Raw genomic sequence first — 7,333 nt, 5'->3', positions numbered from 1 at the left:
AAACATTATCCATTCCCTTCTTAGAGGTGATACATATAACTATCCTTTGCTTTATTATTATATATCCATTTAAATAATGTCCATAAATATTTTACAGATGAAACACAATATTTTAATTGTTTCACTAATCACATTCATGAACACAGAATAAATGAGTTTAATTGGGGCACCGCCCTTAGTGGTTGATTCTTCAGATTTTCTTTGGCGGCTATTTTCTCACTCTGCTTTGAGCTGCAAGCCAGAGTCACTGCCGCATGTGGAGGAACAAACCTTGGTGAATTGATATATTTAATGTTTCCTGCTGTCAAATAATGGGTATTCCATAATATTGACCGAAATATGTGCAACAGCCGTCAAAACTTAATCCACAAGCAGACAACTTCTGCTTGGTTTTTAGTCAAATGGGAATTGGCGGGCAATCTGGCCAGCTAGCTAGTAATGCCCGCCTTTTCCTCACTGCAAAGTGACAGTGACTGTAACTCACTAAAGGTTTAAGTAAGTTACAGTGGTAACTTGCCCAGGTCTATAACCACGAGTCTTTAGTCTTAAGCAGGGGCGTTTCTAGGATTGAAAGAAAGGGGGGCCTAGCCCCTAAGGATGCTGAATGTTTGCGCGCGCAGCTCGCGCCAATTTTTTTTGGGCTCATTTGGGGCTTCGGATATCCATTGTTTCAGATAGTTCATAGATTGGTTCAATCAGAAAGAGTGTGATTTTTCTCTGTATCTTTGCTTGCATTCATTCAGTATAAGATAACAGAAGAGACAGAATTTCAGGGTCATTGTGAAATTTGACAACACAAATATGAACTTTTCTCAAATAGAAAGAAATAATTTTCCTGTTTGTAAAGGAAAGACAGATATACTAGTTTTCATATCCGCGTCACTCCCAAATCCTAATTCTTAAAGGGACCACATACAATGGATGGAGAATGGACCTGCCAGTGTCCACTTCTGAGTTGTTTATTTGTTGTATTATGAGCAGAAGGGAATAAGATACACGATACACAAAAATACATTCAATTATTTCAAAAATAGAATCCAATGCACAGGAGATTTTTAGAAAATATAATCACTCTTGCTCACTGGAGACATTTTCTAACAAAATAGCTAGCTAGCTAGCTTAGTTTAAGACAAACACAATCAAGTAACACTGTACCCATTTACGCTGATTCTGTGCAGCAACTGTGACTCTTATTTGGAAAATATCTGAAAGTTAGATCCTTATGCTATTTGATCACCAGCCATAATGAGGTTACTCTCCTCCGCATTACACAGCTTTTGGGAGCTAAGTTCAGGTGAAGGTGCAGCTACCTGATGAATTAAAGGAAGAAACTTGCACTTGAGAAACCGTGAATTTTCCGCTTGTAAAACAGCAAAACTTTAGTCTGAGTGGAATAAATACTGAGAACAAATAATTCCATTTTAGAAATTGTATTCATTTTTATAAATTTGGGGATAACAGGAGCACCTTGAGAAAACCCATTGCAAAACTTTAGACTTAGTAAAAGCTAGGTCAGGCCGGAAAATCCCTAGCCTGAAAATTATTATGGGGGTATCTGCACCACAGAGGATCAATCGGCGCAGGTGATAAGCTCACAACCAAGTCTGTGAGCTTATCCAAACTCTCAGACGTTGTTGGGCTGCCTGGTGAAAGACTGTTGTTCAGAGTGTCGCCAAGAATGGACCGAACTTTATCCTCAGACACGAGTGAACGGGGACGCCGCTTTACAATGGCATTTGAAACAGACGTCATTAGGTTCAGCAGAAGTTCTGCCAACATAAATGTTGTAGTTTATCCTGATTGCATATCTTCAACCTCTCCCACTGCTCTGCTGTGAGCTTTGTAAAAAAGCTTTCAAAGCAGGGGCGGACAGTCTCTGCATTTATGTCCATTTGTTTAACTTTCTGAGTGAACTTATTGTGACTGTTTTTTTCGCTGTTTGAAATGTGTTTTGCATGAAAAATCTCTTGTTCTTCTTTGTTCTACCAATAGGCTGGTTGCTGCAGACTGATTCTTCAATGACGCAAAGTGGCTACTAGGAATTGAGGCAAAGAGGGTTAAAGGAATTGAAGCAAAGGGGATTAGAGGAATTGAAGCAAAGAGTATTAGAGGAATTGAAGCAAAGGGGGTTAAAGGAATTGAAGCAAAGGGGGTTAGAGGAATTGAAGCAAAGGTCGTTAAAGGAAGCTAATGGGACTAATATATCAATGTGACAATAAGCCACGCCCCTCAACTTTGACTGTTACACAAAAATTACTCATCGAACTATTATATCCATTAGTCTGTTATTAGGCTTTTGTTCACAGACAATACGTGTGCTTGCGCTTTCCACTTGGATCGACCTTGTACTGCAGTACCTAACCCTACCTGGTCCAGAGGAGCCCATCACATCACTAACCCTAACCCTAACCCTTACATATTATTGGGTTATTCAATATGGCCTTGTATTGTCTTTTTTTGCCTGTTATTCATTTATTTATTCAAATTGATAGTTAGAGTTAGTTTGTTAACTAAATAAATATATAAGTTGAAAATATCCTACTGTGTTTTTTATTTATTTATTATTATTATTTTTTATTTGTTAAATAATTTTGGCGATGGGTGCCCTTTTTTGGGGGGGGTTTGAGCATCTGCCCCCCAAAATGTCTGTGCACGCCTGTTGTCTTCCAAAGATTTTCTCTCTTCAAAAATCATTTATCATGTAGACTGACATGAGTTTGTTCAATTTCTAATTAAGTTCAAGAAATAGACCTCAATAATGATGATGAACCTTGTTTCATATTCGTTTTTTTCCAATCATATCTTGATTGTAATTGATGTTTATTTGTTTAATTGCATTTTATCACAAATAACGAAAAGCACCTTTATTCATAAATGTGATTTAACAGGGGTAAATGACAAATACTAACCATATATGCTGTTTATATTCCTTGTAATTGGGATAAAGTTAACAACTGTTAAGTATTTTTACATATTTTGTTGAAGCTGTATTGCTTGAGAGATCGAATAATGCGGTGGGTCCACCAGACCCGCGAACATTGGCTGAGTGACCAAAACACGAACACCACACAAGGGTTAAACAACCATGACAGAAACGATGGAGGGCCTCAACATATTATAAGGCCCTCCAACTATGGAAATTGTATATAAATATATCATAGAATTTAGATGCTCCCTTATTTTTGTGCTCCATCTTAAGTGAGAGATCTTTAATTCCAGTTTTACCTTGAAAATGTGTTTATTTGAAATACACCTACCTACCTGTACTTACAATTTCACTCTGTGCATCATTTACTATGAGCTAAACTCCTTGGCTGTAATCCTGCTGTCTTGATGAGAGACATTACTTGGCAGAGTGACAGCTATAAATAACTTGTCCATGTGTAAAACAATAGTTTAACTAAAAAATATATATATATAAAAAAAAAAAAAAATCCCTATAATTATTTGGGGGGGCTGAGCAACATTTTAGGGGGGCTTCAGCCTCACACAACTCACCCAGTTCAGCTGCATATTTCCTGAGGTGATGTCCTGTCCCGTTTCCAGGTTTTTTGGAAGAACACAATATGCTTGACCGAGAAAGAAATTTCAAAATATATTTAATGGTATGTGTTCAAAGTTATAGAGCTAAAGTAAACATGGAATGAATTAAAGGTTCAGTGAGTACGTTTTTAGTGAAAGGGATCAATTTGCAGAAAATGAATATGGAATAATCCTACTGATGTTTTATCTAGTGTGTGCTAAAACTAATAAAAATTCATAAAATGGTGGACTTCTTCCACCCTTAATTGAGCCACTTATATTCAAATACTTTATGTTTACATCAGGAGCGGGTCTGGAAGGGGAGCGAGCTGTGAGCTGTAAAATATGCAACTGCACCACTACATCTTTCCAAATTCAAATTCTGAATCTTTAAATGTACATCTTACTGAATCAGGAATTGGACATGGATGTTTGATGTAAATTGTGGCCCCTGATATATAAAAATACTTCACCAGCCTTTGGCAAACACCCCCCCAAGCTAGCTTGTCCTTAATATTGAACTCATTACTTTTCTCTTCTGGACAGTCTGACAGGTCTTGACCATGACCTGACAGACATTTCAGCCAGAAGTGACCACACTGAAAGACATGTTGGTCTAATGTTTAATATGTATTTTTCCTTTGATGCAGAAAAACCTAGGTGGAGGTTTTCAGGTTGATTGTCTGACTAATTTTTATGAACACATGTCAAATTCTGTACGAAGCTTCAGTTGAACTCAGAGATTAACTGAAATGATGTTGGTGATTGAAGGTAAAATATCAAGGTCACGTGACCTCATGTTCTTGTGATGTGATATGTCACAAACACCTTCAGGGAATTTTGTTACATCCTAAACAAGTATTTAAACGATACATTTAATTGGTTACATTCAGAAGGCTGATAAGAGAACTCAGGTGATCCAAAAGATGAAACTCAAAACAGAGACACAGGAGGTGGACTGAACAGAACCAAAGTGAAGAGACGACCAGACACAGACGGATTGACTGAACCCAGGTGAAACACATGAGGTCAGGTGCACACAATCAATATTGAAGTGACCAATAATTACACATGGGGGGAATAAGAAGTGAAGTTAATAATAAAACAGGAAATGGCACAACATGGACTGAAGCGGGGGACACACAAGGAAGAGGAATGTTGGAATACAGAGTACCATCCAAAAACATGAATATACGAAAGTCCAAACAAAAGATCATAACTTAAATGAAAGTCCAAAAAGTGACTGCTATATAGTGAGCTCATCGGAAAAGAAACCAACACATTTCAGACACTAATCCATGCATTTTGTCTGCATCGAAAAATGACAACGATGCCAGAAGAGCTAAATGTACAACAACAGCAACGTGGAAAATCCCAATTATTTTGCAGCTTTAATGTAAAAACAGATGTTGGATGATCATCTTTAAATGTGGAAATAAGCTTGTTTCCCACACTGTGATGCACCGCTCTGCTTCTATTTACATTAGAAACACAGATCGGGCTGTTCCTGCTGCCCTCGGTCCTCCCATCACTCCACAACAAGTGCAATGCATGATGGTATATATTGTTTGGTTTGTGATCATTGGTTGTACACTACTAATCATGTTGCATTGAGGGAAACAATGACTCCATTATATAGGGTATACAAAAAAATCTGTTAACATTTGGACACCAATAAAAAATGGCGAAACTCAGCATTTAGTGCACTAAACAGTGATTAGTGAGGGATTTGGAACACCGCCATAGACTCACAGATGAACTGATTAGATTTCAGTTGGTTGTGGTTAACTTATAAAACATGTTTTGGCCTCTAGAACATGATATTTCAAGTCTGTGTTTCGATAATTTCCTCACATTTTGCGCAGTTGTCACTTGAAGATGTTGAAGACAAACAGATTCGATTTCAGTGGTCAAAGGTCAGGGTGACCTCATATGAGTCCAGGACAAATGTATGCAGAAATAAACTGCACAGGTTGAAGGCGGCAAACGAACACAGGGTGAAAGTTTATTTCTGAGTTGCTTGGGTTTGGGATTTGTCTGACTACAGCATGGACAAGCGTGGATGGTGCTTCCTTGAGTGAAAGAGAGAGAACACATCCTGACATTAGAAAAACAGTTATTGTCTCAATAGTAATATAATAACATTAATGCATTAATGAATATTTGGATGATGTTTGCTCTGTCCATTGTTTGTTTACAGTGAGAGAAACTAGAAATGTCCTTTGATGTTCTTGTATGTTGTCACTTTATGAATCTTTCTGGAATGGTTCTTCAAGACAAACTGACACGTTGGAACATTTTGAATGTTAGTCAAAGCTCTTAGCTCTCAGCAGTTTTTTTTTTATTAGATATTTTTCTACAATTCACTGGTTTTGGTTTTATGGAAATCCCTGTCTTATAGAAAATAAGATAAGCACATATAGTCAAAAAGGTGTTAATTAATAAATGCATCAATAAATATATTAAATGCAACATAAATAAATGACTTGTATGTTCTTCTATTTTCTTTTTGATATAAAATACCTTGAGCAGCACACATTAGGAGCTTCACTAAATATATTGTATTGAAATAATGACCAGCAGAGGTCGCTAAGTGTTACCAAATTCCTTATATCACCAAACATGACCAGCTAATTACAACTTTTAATGGATTTTTTCCTCCTCTGTAAACAGGGACATTAGTTCATAGTGGACGAATCAATTGGCCACAGCAGTATACTGCTATTATATCATTAATATTTAAATGATAATAGTGGATTGCTTTGGTGGTGAATACAATACAAAATCTATGTAACAATAATGTTTCACTGCTCATTAGAAAACACATGAGGTACAGAAACATAAAATAAATGGAAAACTTGGTTATATTTTAGTGTTGGTTCTCTGAGTGAAGAGACTACCTCTCCACTCTATAACATATTCTATATGTATAGGGAATGATCCCCCTGCTCTCAAGGTGCGTAGACATTTCTTTTATATACACCAGCTTGCCCGGCCACACCCTGCAGTTCACCTATAAAACACTTGTGTTGGCGTGGAATCCACTGATCGTTGATTGACACATGTCTCTGAGAGGCCTAAGAGTGGGAGAGACAGTCTCTTCACTTAGAGAACCAAGGTGATAACGTAACCGAGCATCATCTGTTGCATCAAGATTATCTCTAAAACATTTTCCAGATGTAAGTGACAACTCTTTTAGAAACAATACATCCCACAAGCCGGTATTTGACAAATGCAAAATTTACAAATGCACACTATTTTTATACCAACCAGGTCAAAGCCCCACAGTACACTAAGGCCAAGCCAGATAGGCAAAGTGCTGCAGAGGTTTCTCTTCAAGATGCAACACTGAGCAAAGGAAACAAATATTGGCCCTGCAAGATACCGAGGTCAAAGTAAACAGGATGGCCCCTCTGGCCAGCTTGTAAACATGAATTGTATACATGAATCTCAGTAGAGTGCAAACTAAATATAAATATCAGTCCCCTAAACATGCCGGATATTTTTGCATCAAGATCCATGAATTATTTCCCTCGGAAATTAACTGAAATGTTGCAAAACGCCCTATCTCACATTCTATTTTTAATTCAGTTCAAATTCTATTCAATTCAATATATTTTTAATGTGTAGCGCCAAATCACAACATGTCGTCACTATAAAAAGAGCCTCCAGATAATGTATGTTGTGATATGGAGCTATATAAATATATTAAATTGAATTGAACATGTGTTATCCCTTGCCACTTTACATAGGAAGACTGAGACCTTATAACATTGTAGCTAAACCCAACAGCTCCCACTATGAGCAGCAC

Source organism: Platichthys flesus, chromosome 6, assembly GCF_949316205.1.
Source record: "Platichthys flesus chromosome 6, fPlaFle2.1, whole genome shotgun sequence".
Classification (NCBI taxonomy): domain Eukaryota; kingdom Metazoa; phylum Chordata; class Actinopteri; order Pleuronectiformes; family Pleuronectidae; genus Platichthys; species Platichthys flesus.
Note: the sequence above shows the minus strand (reverse complement) of the source record.